The 17,865-nt window shown below is 54.3% G+C and overlaps 5 non-coding genes and 1 pseudogene across 5 annotated transcripts; all 6 read left to right on the top strand.

Moving 5' to 3' along the window:
- Positions 1-620: 620 nt before the first annotated feature.
- LOC138558795 (5S ribosomal RNA) lies at positions 621-739 on the top strand. Its single transcript, XR_011298914.1, has one exon. It is a non-coding gene; the product is annotated as a 5S ribosomal RNA (ribosomal RNA).
- Positions 740-3,865: 3,126 nt separating this feature from the next.
- LOC138558796 (5S ribosomal RNA) lies at positions 3,866-3,984 on the top strand. The gene has a single exon (XR_011298915.1). It is a non-coding gene; the product is annotated as a 5S ribosomal RNA (ribosomal RNA).
- A 2,800-nt stretch (positions 3,985-6,784) lies between these two features.
- Positions 6,785-6,893, top strand: LOC138559059 (5S ribosomal RNA; annotated as a pseudogene).
- Positions 6,894-10,017: 3,124 nt separating this feature from the next.
- Positions 10,018-10,136, top strand: LOC138558797 (5S ribosomal RNA). Its single transcript, XR_011298916.1, has one exon. It is a non-coding gene; the product is annotated as a 5S ribosomal RNA (ribosomal RNA).
- Positions 10,137-13,911: 3,775 nt separating this feature from the next.
- LOC138558798 (5S ribosomal RNA) lies at positions 13,912-14,030 on the top strand. Its single transcript, XR_011298917.1, has one exon. It is a non-coding gene; the product is annotated as a 5S ribosomal RNA (ribosomal RNA).
- Positions 14,031-17,156: 3,126 nt separating this feature from the next.
- On the top strand, positions 17,157-17,275 carry LOC138558799 (5S ribosomal RNA). The gene has a single exon (XR_011298918.1). It is a non-coding gene; the product is annotated as a 5S ribosomal RNA (ribosomal RNA).
- The last annotated feature ends 590 nt before the right edge of the window (positions 17,276-17,865 follow it).

Below are 17,865 nucleotides of genomic sequence, written 5' to 3' on the forward strand. Positions count from 1 at the left end.
GTGCTTTCTATTTTTGTAAGGAACTGACGCCTGGGTGAGTGCTAGTGTGGCTTGAGGTAAATTCACGGGCAGCTTCTTTGCAAACTTTTGCCAAACCAACTTGGGGCAGCAGTGGGGTAGAGAGTCAGCCTTAAGCTGATGCCTGCCTGGGCTGGGCTGGGCTGGGGGCCTCAGCTGCTGTTACTGGGCCTGCTTCTTTCCTGGACTTGTAGGTCACCAGCCCGATATGGTAAGGGCCTCAACCAACATCACCCTCTGCCTTCCAAAGCGTCGAGGAGCCCCCAGCAGGAAAATTGTGTGTGTGTTTATTTCCATCTTTCTTTCCGAGTTTTTTTTTAAAGTTTTGTAAGGAACGGATGCTTGGGTGAGTGAGTGCAAGTGTGGCTTGGCCTGAATTTACAGACACTTTCTTTGCAAACATGAGTAGGCAAGTGGGTATTTCAAAAGTGGGTGCATGGAGCTGCTCGTTGCTTTTCCAAGCTGGCAGCTGTGGCTCCTGAGCTTGAGGCAAAAAGAAGGGCAGAAGCACACTGCAGAGGACAGCGTTCAGCCTTGCAAGAGGGCAGTGGACGTCGGAGGAGCCGACACAGCACAAGAGGCTCGGAATCGGAGCACTCTTCGCCTACGGCCATACCACCCTGAATGCGCCCGATCTCGTCCGATCTCGGAAGCTAAGCAGGGTCGGGCCTGGTTAGTACTTGGATGGGAGACCGCCTGGGAATACCAGGTGCTGTAGGCATTTTGCTACTCTGTGCCCGATAGGCGGCGTTCGTCTTCTCCGTCTTGAACTACATTTTTCCTCCATTCCGCTTTTAATTTTAACAAACACGGCGCGTGAAAAAGGCACAGGGGCAGACAGCAGCCCTCGCTCCAATGCAGAGCCCCGTCAGAGGCGGACACGTTGTCGCCAAACTAACTTGGAGCAGCAGCAGCAGCAGCAGGAGACTGAAGCCAGGGCAGCAGCTTGCCGCCTCGGGTGGGTGGATGCAGCCAGAAAGGGCCACTCGTGTCCCTGGCAAAGCACCTCCAGCGTCTCCCCGTTTTCTCTCCAGTGGACGCGCAAGGCCCCCTACAGCTAGGGGAGGCAAGTGGATGGGCCTCATCTGCATATGTGGGCTCTAGAGGAAGAGTGCACCCTGGGAGACAAGGGGACACCTGGAGCGGGAAGTGCTCACGGGGGAGAAGTGCCTACAAGAGGCAGGAAGGGAGGGAGGCCACATCATGCCTCTCCATAGCCAGGCCTCTGGATGATGGGGCAGAAGCGGCCGTCACCCTAAGCTTCCTAGAAGTCCCAGCTGGGCCCCATGCTACCTAATATCTCGCCTGATCGAGCCTGGTCGAGCACTGGTCGAGCCTTCAGCCAAGGGACACAGGAGCCAAGGGGTCTGGCCTCGAGCCTTCAGCCGAGGGACCCAGGAGCCCAGGGTCTGGCCTCAGTGCTTCCCAAGTCGGCCTTCAGCTGAAGCCTGCCTGGGCTGGGAGCCTCAGCTGCTGTTCCTGGGTGTGCTTCTTTCCTGCATGTGAAGGCCACCAGCGGCGAAGGTTGCCCTCCGCCTTCTAAGGAGTCGAGGAGACCGCAGCAGGAAAATTGTGTGTGTGTTTATTTCTTCTTTTTTTAGAGGTGCTTTCTATTTTTGCAAGGAACTGACGCCTGGATGAGTGCTAGTGTGGCTTGAGGTAAATTCACGGGCAGCTTCTTTGCAAACTTTTGCCAAACCAACTTGGGGCAGCAGTGGGGTAGAGAGTCAGCCTTCTGCTGATGCCTGCCTAGGCGTGGCTGGGCTGGGGGCCTCAGCTGCTGTTACTGGGCCTGCTTCTTTCCTGGACTTGTAGGCCACCAGCCGGAGAAAGTAAGGGCCTCAACCAACATCGCCCTCTGCCTTCCAAAGAGTCGAGGAGTCCCCAGCAGGAAAATTGTGTGTGTGTTTATTTCTTCTTTTTTAGAGATGCTTTCTATTTTTGTAAGGAAACGACGCCTGGGTGAGTGCTAGTGTGGCGTGAGCTAAATTTACAGGCATCTTCTTTGCAAACTTTTGCCAAACCAACTTGGAGCAGCAGTGGGGTAGAGAGTCAGCCTTCTGCTGATGCCTGCCTGGGCTGGGCTGGTCTGGGGGCCTCAGCTGCTGTTACTGGGCCTGCTTCTTTCCTGGACTTGTAGGCCACCAGCCCGAGAAGGTAAGGGCCTCAACCAACATCGCCCTCTGCCTTCCAAAGAGTCGAGGTGTCCCCAGCAGGAAAATTGTGTGTGTGTATTTCTTCTTTTTTTAGAGATGCTTTCTATTTTTGTAAGGAACCGACGCCTGGGTGAGTGCTAGTGTGGCTTGAGGTAAATTTACGGGCAGCTTCTTTGCAAACTTTTGCCAAACCAACTTGGGGCAGCACTGGGGTAGAGAGTCAGCCTTCCGCTGATGCCTGCCTAGGCGTGGCTGGGCTGGGGGCCTCAGTTGCTGTTACTGGGCCTGCTTCTTTCCTGGACTTGTAGGCCGCCAGCCTGAGAAGGTAAGGCCTCAACCAACATCGCCCTCTGCCTTCCAAAGAGTCGAGGAGACCGCAGCAGGAAAATTGTGTGTGTGTTTATTTCTTCTTTTTTTAGAGGTGCTTTCTATTTTTGTAAGGAACTGACGCCTGGGTGAGTGCTAGTGTGGCGTGAGTTAAATTTACAGGCATCTTCTTTGCAAACTTTTGCCAAACCAACTTGGGGCAGCAGTGGGGTAGAGAGTCAGCCTTCTGCTGATGCCTGCCTAGGCGTGGCTGGGCTGGGGGCCTCAGCTGCTGTTACTGGGCCTGCTTCTTTCCTGGACTTGTAGGCCACCAGCCGGAGAAAGTAAGGGCCTCAACCAACATCGCCCTCTGCCTTCCAAAGAGTCGAGGAGTCCCCAGCAGGAAAATTGTGTGTGTGTTTATTTCTTCTTTTTTAGAGATGCTTTCTATTTTTGTAAGGAACCGACGCCTGGGTGAGTGCTAGTGTGGCTTGAGGTAAATTTACGGGCAGCTTCTTTGCAAACTTTTGCCAAAACAACTTGGGGCAGCACTGGGGTAGAGAGTCAGCCTTCCGCTGATGCCTGCCTAGGCGTGGCTGGGCTGGGGGCCTCAGTTGCTGTTACTGGGCCTGCTTCTTTCCTGGACTTGTAGGCCGCCAGCCTGAGAAGGTAAGGCCTCAACCAACATCGCCCTCTGCCTTCCAAAGAGTCGAGGAGACCGCAGCAGGAAAATTGTGTGTGTGTTTATTTCTTCTTTTTTTAGAGGTGCTTTCTATTTTTGTAAGGAACTGACGCCTGGGTGAGTGCTAGTGTGGCTTGAGGTAAATTCACGGGCAGCTTCTTTGCAAACTTTTGCCAAACCAACTTGGGGCAGCAGTGGGGTAGAGAGTCAGCCTTAAGCTGATGCCTGCCTGGGCTGGGCTGGGCTGGGGGCCTCAGCTGCTGTTACTGGGCCTGCTTCTTTCCTGGACTTGTAGGTCACCAGCCCGATATGGTAAGGGCCTCAACCAACATCACCCTCTGCCTTCCAAAGCGTCGAGGAGCCCCCAGCAGGAAAATTGTGTGTGTGTTTATTTCCATCTTTCTTTCCGAGTTTTTTTTTAAAGTTTTGTAAGGAACGGATGCTTGGGTGAGTGAGTGCAAGTGTGGCTTGGCCTGAATTTACAGACACTTTCTTTGCAAACATGAGTAGGCAAGTGGGTATTTCAAAAGTGGGTGCATGGAGCTGCTCGTTGCTTTTCCAAGCTGGCAGCTGTGGCTCCTGAGCTTGAGGCAAAAAGAAGGGCAGAAGCACACTGCAGAGGACAGCGTTCAGCCTTGCAAGAGGGCAGTGGACGTCGGAGGAGCCGACACAGCACAAGAGGCTCGGAATCGGCGCACTCTTCGCCTACGGCCATACCACCCTGAATGCGCCCGATCTCGTCCGATCTCGGAAGCTAAGCAGGGTCGGGCCTGGTTAGTACTTGGATGGGAGACCGCCTGGGAATACCAGGTGCTGTAGGCATTTTGCTACTCTGTGCCCGATAGGCGGCGTTCGTCTTCTCCGTCTTGAACTACATTTTTCCTCCATTCCGCTTTTAATTTTAACAAACACGGCGCGTGAAAAAGGCACAGGGGCAGACAGCAGCCCTCGCTCCAATGCAGAGCCCCGTCAGAGGCGGACACGTTGTCGCCAAACTAACTTGGAGCAGCAGCAGCAGCAGCAGGAGACTGAAGCCAGGGCAGCAGCTTGCCGCCTCGGGTGGGTGGATGCAGCCAGAAAGGGCCACTCGTGTCCCTGGCAAAGCACCTCCAGCGTCTCCCCGTTTTCTCTCCAGTGGACGCGCAAGGCCCCCTACAGCTAGGGGAGGCAAGTGGATGGGCCTCATCTGCATATGTGGGCTCTAGAGGAAGAGTGCACCCTGGGAGACAAGGGGACACCTGGAGCGGGAAGTGCTCACGGGGGAGAAGTGCCTACAAGAGGCAGGAAGGGAGGGAGGCCACATCATGCCTCTCCATAGCCAGGCCTCTGGATGATGGGGCAGAAGCGGCCGTCACCCTAAGCTTCCTAGAAGTCCCAGCTGGGCCCCATGCTACCTAATATCTCGCCTGATCGAGCCTGGTCGAGCACTGGTCGAGCCTTCAGCCAAGGGACACAGGAGCCAAGGGGTCTGGCCTCGAGCCTTCAACCGAGGGACCCAGGAGCCCAGGGTCTGGCCTCAGTGCTTCCCAAGTCGGCCTTCAGCTGAAGCCTGCCTGGGCTGGGAGCCTCAGCTGCTGTTCCTGGGTGTGCTTCTTTCCTGCATGTGAAGGCCACCAGCGGCGAAGGTTGCCCTCCGCCTTCCAAGGAGTCGAGGGGATAGAAGCAGGAAAATTGTGTGTGTGTTTATTTCTTCTTTTTTAGAGATTCTTTCTATTTTTGTAAGGAACTGACGCCTGGGTGAGTGCTAGTGTGGCGTGAGCTAAATTTACAGGCATCTTCTTTGCAAACTTTTGCCAAACCAACTTGGAGCAGCAGTGGGGTAGAGAGTCAGCCTTCTGCTGATGCCTGCCTGGGCTGGGCTGGTCTGGGGGCCTCAGCTGCTGTTACTGGGCCTGCTTCTTTCCTGGACTTGTAGGCCACCAGCCCGAGAAGGTAAGGGCCTCAACCAACATCGCCCTCTGCCTTCCAAAGAGTCGAGGTGTCCCCAGCAGGAAAATTGTGTGTGTGTATTTCTTCTTTTTTTAGAGATGCTTTCTATTTTTGTAAGGAACCGACGCCTGGGTGAGTGCTAGTGTGGCTTGAGGTAAATTTACGGGCAGCTTCTTTGCAAACTTTTGCCAAACCAACTTGGGGCAGCACTGGGGTAGAGAGTCAGCCTTCCGCTGATGCCTGCCTAGGCGTGGCTGGGCTGGGGGCCTCAGTTGCTGTTACTGGGCCTGCTTCTTTCCTGGACTTGTAAGCCGCCAGCCTGAGAAGGTAAGGCCTCAACCAACATCGCCCTCTGCCTTCCAAAGAGTCGAGGAGACCGCAGCAGGAAAATTGTGTGTGTGTTTATTTCTTCTTTTTTTAGAGGTGCTTTCTATTTTTGTAAGGAACTGACGCCTGGGTGAGTGCTAGTGTGGCGTGAGTTAAATTTACAGGCATCTTCTTTGCAAACTTTTGCCAAACCAACTTGGGGCAGCAGTGGGGTAGAGAGTCAGCCTTCTGCTGATGCCTGCCTAGGCGTGGCTGGGCTGGGGGCCTCAGCTGCTGTTACTGGGCCTGCTTCTTTCCTGGACTTGTAGGCCACCAGCCGGAGAAAGTAAGGGCCTCAACCAACATCGCCCTCTGCCTTCCAAAGAGTCGAGGAGTCCCCAGCAGGAAAATTGTGTGTGTGTTTATTTCTTCTTTTTTAGAGATGCTTTCTATTTTTGTAAGGAACCGACGCCTGGGTGAGTGCTAGTGTGGCTTGAGGTAAATTTACGGGCAGCTTCTTTGCAAACTTTTGCCAAAACAACTTGGGGCAGCACTGGGGTAGAGAGTCAGCCTTCCGCTGATGCCTGCCTAGGCGTGGCTGGGCTGGGGGCCTCAGTTGCTGTTACTGGGCCTGCTTCTTTCCTGGACTTGTAGGCCGCCAGCCTGAGAAGGTAAGGCCTCAACCAACATCGCCCTCTGCCTTCCAAAGAGTCGAGGAGACCGCAGCAGGAAAATTGTGTGTGTGTTTATTTCTTCTTTTTTTAGAGGTGCTTTCTATTTTTGTAAGGAACTGACGCCTGGGTGAGTGCTAGTGTGGCTTGAGGTAAATTCACGGGCAGCTTCTTTGCAAACTTTTGCCAAACCAACTTGGGGCAGCAGTGGGGTAGAGAGTCAGCCTTAAGCTGATGCCTGCCTGGGCTGGGCTGGGCTGGGGGCCTCAGCTGCTGTTACTGGGCCTGCTTCTTTCCTGGACTTGTAGGTCACCAGCCCGATATGGTAAGGGCCTCAACCAACATCACCCTCTGCCTTCCAAAGCGTCGAGGAGCCCCCAGCAGGAAAATTGTGTGTGTGTTTATTTCCATCTTTCTTTCCGAGTTTTTTTTTAAAGTTTTGTAAGGAACGGATGCTTGGGTGAGTGAGTGCAAGTGTGGCTTGGCCTGAATTTACAGACACTTTCTTTGCAAACATGAGTAGGCAAGTGGGTATTTCAAAAGTGGGTGCATGGAGCTGCTCGTTGCTTTTCCAAGCTGGCAGCTGTGGCTCCTGAGCTTGAGGCAAAAAGAAGGGCAGAAGCACACTGCAGAGGACAGCGTTCAGCCTTGCAAGAGGGCAGTGGACGTCGGAGGAGCCGACACAGCACAAGAGGCTCGGAATCGGCGCACTCTTCGCCTACGGCCATACCACCCTGAATGCGCCCGATCTCGGAAGCTAAGCAGGGTCGGGCCTGGTTAGTACTTGTATGGGAGACCGCCTGGGAATACCAGGTGCTGTAGGCATTTTGCTACTCTGTGCCCGATAGGCGGCGTTCGTCTTCTCCGTCTTGAACTACATTTTTCCTCCATTCCGCTTTTAATTTTAACAAACACGGCGCGTGAAAAAGGCACAGGGGCAGACAGCAGCCCTCGCTCCAATGCAGAGCCCCGTCAGAGGCGGACACGTTGTCGCCAAACTAACTTGGAGCAGCAGCAGCAGCAGCAGGAGACTGAAGCCAGGGCAGCAGCTTGCCGCCTCGGGTGGGTGGATGCAGCCAGAAAGGGCCACTCGTGTCCCTGGCAAAGCACCTCCAGCGTCTCCCCGTTTTCTCTCCAGTGGACGCGCAAGGCCCCCTACAGCTAGGGGAGGCAAGTGGATGGGCCTCATCTGCATATGTGGGCTCTAGAGGAAGAGTGCACCCTGGGAGACAAGGGGACACCTGGAGCGGGAAGTGCTCACGGGGGAGAAGTGCCTACAAGAGGCAGGAAGGGAGGGAGGCCACATCATGCCTCTCCATAGCCAGGCCTCTGGATGATGGGGCAGAAGCGGCCGTCACCCTAAGCTTCCTAGAAGTCCCAGCTGGACCCATGCTACCTAATATCTCGCCTGATCGAGCCTGGTCGAGCACTGGTCGAGCCTTCAGCCAAGGGACACAGGAGCCAAGGGGTCTGGCCTCGAGCCTTCAGCCGAGGGACCCAGGAGCCCAGGGTCTGGCCTCAGTGCTTCCCAAGTCGGCCTTCAGCTGAAGCCTGCCTGGGCTGGGAGCCTCAGCTGCTGTTCCTGGGTGTGCTTCTTTCCTGCATGTGAAGGCCACCAGCGGCGAAGGTTGCCCTCCGCCTTCCAAGGAGTCGAGGGGATAGAAGCAGGAAAATTGTGTGTGTGTTTATTTCTTCTTTTTTAGAGATTCTTTCTATTTTTGTAAGGAACTGACGCCTGGGTGAGTGCTAGTGTGGCTTGAGGTAAATTCACGGGCAGCTTCTTTGCAAACTTTTGCCAAACCAACTTGGGGCAGCAGTGGGGTAGAGAGTCAGCCTTCTGCTGATGCCTGCCTAGGCGTGGCTGGGCTGGGGGCCTCAGCTGCTGTTACTGGGCCTGCTTCTTTCCTGGACTTGTAGGCCACCAGCCGGAGAAAGTAAGGGCCTCAACCAACATCGCCCTCTGCCTTCCAAAGAGTCGAGGAGTCCCCAGCAGGAAAATTGTGTGTGTGTTTATTTCTTCTTTTTTAGAGATGCTTTCTATTTTTGTAAGGAAACGACGCCTGGGTGAGTGCTAGTGTGGCGTGAGCTAAATTTACAGGCATCTTCTTTGCAAACTTTTGCCAAACCAACTTGGAGCAGCAGTGGGGTAGAGAGTCAGCCTTCTGCTGATGCCTGCCTGGGCTGGGCTGGTCTGGGGGCCTCAGCTGCTGTTACTGGGCCTGCTTCTTTCCTGGACTTGTAGGCCACCAGCCCGAGAAGGTAAGGGCCTCAACCAACATCGCCCTCTGCCTTCCAAAGAGTCGAGGTGTCCCCAGCAGGAAAATTGTGTGTGTGTATTTCTTCTTTTTTTAGAGATGCTTTCTATTTTTGTAAGGAACCGACGCCTGGGTGAGTGCTAGTGTGGCTTGAGGTAAATTTACGGGCAGCTTCTTTGCAAACTTTTGCCAAACCAACTTGGGGCAGCACTGGGGTAGAGAGTCAGCCTTCCGCTGATGCCTGCCTAGGCGTGGCTGGGCTGGGGGCCTCAGTTGCTGTTACTGGGCCTGCTTCTTTCCTGGACTTGTAGGCCGCCAGCCTGAGAAGGTAAGGCCTCAACCAACATCGCCCTCTGCCTTCCAAAGAGTCGAGGAGACCGCAGCAGGAAAATTGTGTGTGTGTTTATTTCTTCTTTTTTTAGAGGTGCTTTCTATTTTTGTAAGGAACTGACGCCTGGGTGAGTGCTAGTGTGGCGTGAGTTAAATTTACAGGCATCTTCTTTGCAAACTTTTGCCAAACCAACTTGGGGCAGCAGTGGGGTAGAGAGTCAGCCTTCTGCTGATGCCTGCCTAGGCGTGGCTGGGCTGGGGGCCTCAGCTGCTGTTACTGGGCCTGCTTCTTTCCTGGACTTGTAGGCCACCAGCCGGAGAAAGTAAGGGCCTCAACCAACATCGCCCTCTGCCTTCCAAAGAGTCGAGGAGTCCCCAGCAGGAAAATTGTGTGTGTGTTTATTTCTTCTTTTTTAGAGATGCTTTCTATTTTTGTAAGGAACCGACGCCTGGGTGAGTGCTAGTGTGGCTTGAGGTAAATTTACGGGCAGCTTCTTTGCAAACTTTTGCCAAAACAACTTGGGGCAGCACTGGGGTAGAGAGTCAGCCTTCCGCTGATGCCTGCCTAGGCGTGGCTGGGCTGGGGGCCTCAGTTGCTGTTACTGGGCCTGCTTCTTTCCTGGACTTGTAGGCCGCCAGCCTGAGAAGGTAAGGCCTCAACCAACATCGCCCTCTGCCTTCCAAAGAGTCGAGGAGACCGCAGCAGGAAAATTGTGTGTGTGTTTATTTCTTCTTTTTTTAGAGGTGCTTTCTATTTTTGTAAGGAACTGACGCCTGGGTGAGTGCTAGTGTGGCTTGAGGTAAATTCACGGGCAGCTTCTTTGCAAACTTTTGCCAAACCAACTTGGGGCAGCAGTGGGGTAGAGAGTCAGCCTTAAGCTGATGCCTGCCTGGGCTGGGCTGGGCTGGGGGCCTCAGCTGCTGTTACTGGGCCTGCTTCTTTCCTGGACTTGTAGGTCACCAGCCCGATATGGTAAGGGCCTCAACCAACATCACCCTCTGCCTTCCAAAGCGTCGAGGAGCCCCCAGCAGGAAAATTGTGTGTGTGTTTATTTCCATCTTTCTTTCCGAGTTTTTTTTTAAAGTTTTGTAAGGAACGGATGCTTGGGTGAGTGAGTGCAAGTGTGGCTTGGCCTGAATTTACAGACACTTTCTTTGCAAACATGAGTAGGCAAGTGGGTATTTCAAAAGTGGGTGCATGGAGCTGCTCGTTGCTTTTCCAAGCTGGCAGCTGTGGCTCCTGAGCTTGAGGCAAAAAGAAGGGCAGAAGCACACTGCAGAGGACAGCGTTCAGCCTTGCAAGAGGGCAGTGGACGTCGGAGGAGCCGACACAGCACAAGAGGCTCGGAATCGGCGCACTCTTCGCCTACGGCCATACCACCCTGAATGCGCCCGATCTCGTCCGATCTCGGAAGCTAAGCAGGGTCGGGCCTGGTTAGTACTTGGATGGGAGACCGCCTGGGAATACCAGGTGCTGTAGGCATTTTGCTACTCTGTGCCCGATAGGCGGCGTTCGTCTTCTCCGTCTTGAACTACATTTTTCCTCCATTCCGCTTTTAATTTTAACAAACACGGCGCGTGAAAAAGGCACAGGGGCAGACAGCAGCCCTCGCTCCAATGCAGAGCCCCGTCAGAGGCGGACACGTTGTCGCCAAACTAACTTGGAGCAGCAGCAGCAGCAGCAGGAGACTGAAGCCAGGGCAGCAGCTTGCCGCCTCGGGTGGGTGGATGCAGCCAGAAAGGGCCACTCGTGTCCCTGGCAAAGCACCTCCAGCGTCTCCCCGTTTTCTCTCCAGTGGACGCGCAAGGCCCTCTACAGCTAGGGGAGGCAAGTGGATGGGCCTCATCTGCATATGTGGGCTCTAGAGGAAGAGTGCACCCTGGGAGACAAGGGGACACCTGGAGCGGGAAGTGCTCACGGGGGAGAAGTGCCTACAAGAGGCAGGAAGGGAGGGAGGCCACATCATGCCTCTCCATAGCCAGGCCTCTGGATGATGGGGCAGAAGCGGCCGTCACCCTAAGCTTCCTAGAAGTCCCAGCTGGGCCCCATGCTACCTAATATCTCGCCTGATCGAGCCTGGTCGAGCACTGGTCGAGCCTTCAGCCAAGGGACACAGGAGCCAAGGGGTCTGGCCTCGAGCCTTCAACCGAGGGACCCAGGAGCCCAGGGTCTGGCCTCAGTGCTTCCCAAGTCGGCCTTCAGCTGAAGCCTGCCTGGGCTGGGAGCCTCAGCTGCTGTTCCTGGGTGTGCTTCTTTCCTGCATGTGAAGGCCACCAGCGGCGAAGGTTGCCCTCCGCCTTCCAAGGAGTCGAGGGGATAGAAGCAGGAAAATTGTGTGTGTGTTTATTTCTTCTTTTTTAGAGATTCTTTCTATTTTTGTAAGGAACTGACGCCTGGGTGAGTGCTAGTGTGGCTTGAGGTAAATTCACGGGCAGCTTCTTTGCAAACTTTTGCCAAACCAACTTGGGGCAGCAGTGGGGTAGAGAGTCAGCCTTCTGCTGATGCCTGCCTAGGCGTGGCTGGGCTGGGGGCCTCAGCTGCTGTTACTGGGCCTGCTTCTTTCCTGGACTTGTAGGCCACCAGCCGGAGAAAGTAAGGGCCTCAACCAACATCGCCCTCTGCCTTCCAAAGAGTCGAGGAGTCCCCAGCAGGAAAATTGTGTGTGTGTTTATTTCTTCTTTTTTAGAGATGCTTTCTATTTTTGTAAGGAAACGACGCCTGGGTGAGTGCTAGTGTGGCGTGAGCTAAATTTACAGGCATCTTCTTTGCAAACTTTTGCCAAACCAACTTGGAGCAGCAGTGGGGTAGAGAGTCAGCCTTCTGCTGATGCCTGTCTGGGCTGGGCTGGTCTGGGGGCCTCAGCTGCTGTTACTGGGCCTGCTTCTTTCCTGGACTTGTAGGCCACCAGCCCGAGAAGGTAAGGGCCTCAACCAACATCGCCCTCTGCCTTCCAAAGAGTCGAGGAGTCCCCAGCAGGAAAATTGTGTGTGTGTTTATTTCTTCTTTTTTAGAGATGCTTTCTATTTTTGTAAGGAACCGACGCCTGGGTGAGTGCTAGTGTGGCTTGAGGTAAATTTACGGGCAGCTTCTTTGCAAACTTTTGCCAAAACAACTTGGGGCAGCACTGGGGTAGAGAGTCAGCCTTCCGCTGATGCCTGCCTAGGCGTGGCTGGGCTGGGGGCCTCAGTTGCTGTTACTGGGCCTGCTTCTTTCCTGGACTTGTAGGCCGCCAGCCTGAGAAGGTAAGGCCTCAACCAACATCGCCCTCTGCCTTCCAAAGAGTCGAGGAGACCGCAGCAGGAAAATTGTGTGTGTGTTTATTTCTTCTTTTTTTAGAGGTGCTTTCTATTTTTGTAAGGAACTGACGCCTGGGTGAGTGCTAGTGTGGCTTGAGGTAAATTCACGGGCAGCTTCTTTGCAAACTTTTGCCAAACCAACTTGGGGCAGCAGTGGGGTAGAGAGTCAGCCTTAAGCTGATGCCTGCCTGGGCTGGGCTGGGCTGGGGGCCTCAGCTGCTGTTACTGGGCCTGCTTCTTTCCTGGACTTGTAGGTCACCAGCCCGATATGGTAAGGGCCTCAACCAACATCACCCTCTGCCTTCCAAAGCGTCGAGGAGCCCCCAGCAGGAAAATTATGTGTGTGTATTTCTTCTTTTTTTAGAGATGCTTTCTATTTTTGTAAGGAACCGACGCCTGGGTGAGTGCTAGTGTGGCTTGAGGTAAATTTACGGGCAGCTTCTTTGCAAACTTTTGCCAAACCAACTTGGGGCAGCACTGGGGTAGAGAGTCAGCCTTCCGCTGATGCCTGCCTAGGCGTGGCTGGGCTGGGGGCCTCAGTTGCTGTTACTGGGCCTGCTTCTTTCCTGGACTTGTAGGCCGCCAGCCTGAGAAGGTAAGGCCTCAACCAACATCGCCCTCTGCCTTCCAAAGAGTCGAGGAGACCGCAGCAGGAAAATTGTGTGTGTGTTTATTTCTTCTTTTTTTAGAGGTGCTTTCTATTTTTGTAAGGAACTGACGCCTGGGTGAGTGCTAGTGTGGCGTGAGTTAAATTTACAGGCATCTTCTTTGCAAACTTTTGCCAAACCAACTTGGGGCAGCAGTGGGGTAGAGAGTCAGCCTTCTGCTGATGCCTGCCTAGGCGTGGCTGGGCTGGGGGCCTCAGCTGCTGTTACTGGGCCTGCTTCTTTCCTGGACTTGTAGGCCACCAGCCGGAGAAAGTAAGGGCCTCAACCAACATCGCCCTCTGCCTTCCAAAGAGTCGAGGAGTCCCCAGCAGGAAAATTGTGTGTGTGTTTATTTCTTCTTTTTTAGAGATGCTTTCTATTTTTGTAAGGAACCGACGCCTGGGTGAGTGCTAGTGTGGCTTGAGGTAAATTTACGGGCAGCTTCTTTGCAAACTTTTGCCAAAACAACTTGGGGCAGCACTGGGGTAGAGAGTCAGCCTTCCGCTGATGCCTGCCTAGGCGTGGCTGGGCTGGGGGCCTCAGTTGCTGTTACTGGGCCTGCTTCTTTCCTGGACTTGTAGGCCGCCAGCCTGAGAAGGTAAGGCCTCAACCAACATCGCCCTCTGCCTTCCAAAGAGTCGAGGAGACCGCAGCAGGAAAATTGTGTGTGTGTTTATTTCTTCTTTTTTTAGAGGTGCTTTCTATTTTTGTAAGGAACTGACGCCTGGGTGAGTGCTAGTGTGGCTTGAGGTAAATTCACGGGCAGCTTCTTTGCAAACTTTTGCCAAACCAACTTGGGGCAGCAGTGGGGTAGAGAGTCAGCCTTAAGCTGATGCCTGCCTGGGCTGGGCTGGGCTGGGGGCCTCAGCTGCTGTTACTGGGCCTGCTTCTTTCCTGGACTTGTAGGTCACCAGCCCGATATGGTAAGGGCCTCAACCAACATCACCCTCTGCCTTCCAAAGCGTCGAGGAGCACCCAGCAGGAAAATTGTGTGTGTGTTTATTTCCATCTTTCTTTCCGAGTTTTTTTTAAAAGTTTTGTAAGGAACGGATGCTTGGGTGAGTGAGTGCAAGTGTGGCTTGGCCTGAATTTACAGACACTTTCTTTGCAAACATGAGTAGGCAAGTGGGTATTTCAAAAGTGGGTGCATGGAGCTGCTCGTTGCTTTTCCAAGCTGGCAGCTGTGGCTCCTGAGCTTGAGGCAAAAAGAAGGGCAGAAGCACACTGCAGAGGACAGCGTTCAGCCTTGCAAGAGGGCAGTGGACGTCGGAGGAGCCGACACAGCACAAGAGGCTCGGAATCGGCGCACTCTTCGCCTACGGCCATACCACCCTGAATGCGCCCGATCTCGTCCGATCTCGGAAGCTAAGCAGGGTCGGGCCTGGTTAGTACTTGGATGGGAGACCGCCTGGGAATACCAGGTGCTGTAGGCATTTTGCTACTCTGTGCCCGATAGGCGGCGTTCGTCTTCTCCGTCTTGAACTACATTTTTCCTCCATTCCGCTTTTAATTTTAACAAACACGGCGCGTGAAAAAGGCACAGGGGCAGACAGCAGCCCTCGCTCCAATGCAGAGCCCCGTCAGAGGCGGACACGTTGTCGCCAAACTAACTTGGTGCAGCAGCAGCAGCAGCAGGAGACTGAAGCCAGGGCAGCAGCTTGCCGCCTCGGGTGGGTGGATGCAGCCAGAAAGGGCCACTCGTGTCCCTGGCAAAGCACCTCCAGCGTCTCCCCGTTTTCTCTCCAGTGGACGCGCAAGGCCCCCTACAGCTAGGGGAGGCAAGTGGATGGGCCTCATCTGCATATGTGGGCTCTAGAGGAAGAGTGCACCCTGGGAGACAAGGGGACACCTGGAGCGGGAAGTGCTCACGGGGGAGAAGTGCCTACAAGAGGCAGGAAGGGAGGGAGGCCACATCATGCCTCTCCATAGCCAGGCCTCTGGATGATGGGGCAGAAGCGGCCGTCACCCTAAGCTTCCTAGAAGTCCCAGCTGGGCCCCATGCTACCTAATATCTCGCCTGATCGAGCCTGGTCGAGCACTGGTCGAGCCTTCAGCCAAGGGACACAGGAGCCAAGGGGTCTGGCCTCGAGCCTTCAGCCGAGGGACCCAGGAGCCCAGGGTCTGGCCTCAGTGCTTCCCAAGTCGGCCTTCAGCTGAAGCCTGCCTGGGCTGGGAGCCTCAGCTGCTGTTCCTGGGTGTGCTTCTTTCCTGCATGTGAAGGCCACCAGCGGCGAAGGTTGCCCTCCGCCTTCTAAGGAGTCGAGGAGACCGCAGCAGGAAAATTGTGTGTGTGTTTATTTCTTCTTTTTTTAGAGGTGCTTTCTATTTTTGCAAGGAACTGACGCCTGGATGAGTGCTAGTGTGGCTTGAGGTAAATTCACGGGCAGCTTCTTTGCAAACTTTTGCCAAACCAACTTGGGGCAGCAGTGGGGTAGAGAGTCAGCCTTCTGCTGATGCCTGCCTAGGCGTGGCTGGGCTGGGGGCCTCAGCTGCTGTTACTGGGCCTGCTTCTTTCCTGGACTTGTAGGCCACCAGCCGGAGAAAGTAAGGGCCTCAACCAACATCGCCCTCTGCCTTCCAAAGAGTCGAGGAGTCCCCAGCAGGAAAATTGTGTGTGTGTTTATTTCTTCTTTTTTAGAGATGCTTTCTATTTTTGTAAGGAAACGACGCCTGGGTGAGTGCTAGTGTGGCGTGAGCTAAATTTACAGGCATCTTCTTTGCAAACTTTTGCCAAACCAACTTGGAGCAGCAGTGGGGTAGAGAGTCAGCCTTCTGCTGATGCCTGCCTGGGCTGGGCTGGTCTGGGGGCCTCAGCTGCTGTTACTGGGCCTGCTTCTTTCCTGGACTTGTAGGCCACCAGCCCGAGAAGGTAAGGGCCTCAACCAACATCGCCCTCTGCCTTCCAAAGAGTCGAGGTGTCCCCAGCAGGAAAATTGTGTGTGTGTATTTCTTCTTTTTTTAGAGATGCTTTCTATTTTTGTAAGGAACCGACGCCTGGGTGAGTGCTAGTGTGGCTTGAGGTAAATTTACGGGCAGCTTCTTTGCAAACTTTTGCCAAACCAACTTGGGGCAGCACTGGGGTAGAGAGTCAGCCTTCCGCTGATGCCTGCCTAGGCGTGGCTGGGCTGGGGGCCTCAGTTGCTGTTACTGGGCCTGCTTCTTTCCTGGACTTGTAGGCCGCCAGCCTGAGAAGGTAAGGCCTCAACCAACATCGCCCTCTGCCTTCCAAAGAGTCGAGGAGACCGCAGCAGGAAAATTGTGTGTGTGTTTATTTCTTCTTTTTTTAGAGGTGCTTTCTATTTTTGTAAGGAACTGACGCCTGGGTGAGTGCTAGTGTGGCGTGAGTTAAATTTACAGGCATCTTCTTTGCAAACTTTTGCCAAACCAACTTGGGGCAGCAGTGGGGTAGAGAGTCAGCCTTCTGCTGATGCCTGCCTAGGCGTGGCTGGGCTGGGGGCCTCAGCTGCTGTTACTGGGCCTGCTTCTTTCCTGGACTTGTAGGCCACCAGCCGGAGAAAGTAAGGGCCTCAACCAACATCGCCCTCTGCCTTCCAAAGAGTCGAGGAGTCCCCAGCAGGAAAATTGTGTGTGTGTTTATTTCTTCTTTTTTAGAGATGCTTTCTATTTTTGTAAGGAACCGACGCCTGGGTGAGTGCTAGTGTGGCTTGAGGTAAATTTACGGGCAGCTTCTTTGCAAACTTTTGCCAAAACAACTTGGGGCAGCACTGGGGTAGAGAGTCAGCCTTCCGCTGATGCCTGCCTAGGCGTGGCTGGGCTGGGGGCCTCAGTTGCTGTTACTGGGCCTGCTTCTTTCCTGGACTTGTAGGCCGCCAGCCTGAGAAGGTAAGGCCTCAACCTACATCGCCCTCTGCCTTCCAAAGAGTCGAGGAGACCGCAGCAGGAAAATTGTGTGTGTGTTTATTTCTTCTTTTTTTAGAGGTGCTTTCTATTTTTGTAAGGAACTGACGCCTGGGTGAGTGCTAGTGTGGCTTGAGGTAAATTCACGGGCAGCTTCTTTGCAAACTTTTGCCAAACCAACTTGGGGCAGCAGTGGGGTAGAGAGTCAGCCTTAAGCTGATGCCTGCCTGGGCTGGGCTGGGCTGGGGGCCTCAGCTGCTGTTACTGGGCCTGCTTCTTTCCTGGACTTGTAGGTCACCAGCCCGATATGGTAAGGGCCTCAACCAACATCACCCTCTGCCTTCCAAAGCGTCGAGGAGCCCCCAGCAGGAAAATTGTGTGTGTGTTTATTTCCATCTTTCTTTCCGAGTTTTTTTTTAAAGTTTTGTAAGGAACGGATGCTTGGGTGAGTGAGTGCAAGTGTGGCTTGGCCTGAATTTACAGACACTTTCTTTGCAAACATGAGTAGGCAAGTGGGTATTTCAAAAGTGGGTGCATGGAGCTGCTCGTTGCTTTTCCAAGCTGGCAGCTGTGGCTCCTGAGCTTGAGGCAAAAAGAAGGGCAGAAGCACACTGCAGAGGACAGCGTTCAGCCTTGCAAGAGGGCAGTGGACGTCGGAGGAGCCGACACAGCACAAGAGGCTCGGAATCGGCGCACTCTTCGCCTACGGCCATACCACCCTGAATGCGCCCGATCTCGTCCGATCTCGGAAGCTAAGCAGGGTCGGGCCTGGTTAGTACTTGGATGGGAGACCGCCTGGGAATACCAGGTGCTGTAGGCATTTTGCTACTCTGTGCCCGATAGGCGGCGTTCGTCTTCTCCGTCTTGAACTACATTTTTCCTCCATTCCGCTTTTAATTTTAACAAACACGGCGCGTGAAAAAGGCACAGGGGCAGACAGCAGCCCTCGCTCCAATGCAGAGCCCCGTCAGAGGCGGACACGTTGTCGCCAAACTAACTTGGAGCAGCAGCAGCAGCAGCAGGAGACTGAAGCCAGGGCAGCAGCTTGCCGCCTCGGGTGGGTGGATGCAGCCAGAAAGGGCCACTCGTGTCCCTGGCAAAGCACCTCCAGCGTCTCCCCGTTTTCTCTCCAGTGGACGCGCAAGGCCCCCTACAGCTAGGGGAGGCAAGTGGATGGGCCTCATCTGCATATGTGGGCTCTAGAGGAAGAGTGCACCCTGGGAGACAAGGGGACACCTGGAGCGGGAAGTGCTCACGGGGGAGAAGTGCCTACAAGAGGCAGGAAGGGAGGGAGGCCACATCATGCCTCTCCATAGCCAGGCCTCTGGATGATGGGGCAGAAGCGGCCGTCACCCTAAGCTTCCTAGAAGTCCCAGCTGGGCCCCATGCTACCTAATATCTCGCCTGATC

This window comes from Ambystoma mexicanum, unplaced genomic scaffold, assembly GCF_040938575.1.
Source record: "Ambystoma mexicanum isolate Mex_15411 unplaced genomic scaffold, UKY_AmexF1_1 Mex_scaf34, whole genome shotgun sequence".
NCBI classification, from domain to species: domain Eukaryota; kingdom Metazoa; phylum Chordata; class Amphibia; order Caudata; family Ambystomatidae; genus Ambystoma; species Ambystoma mexicanum.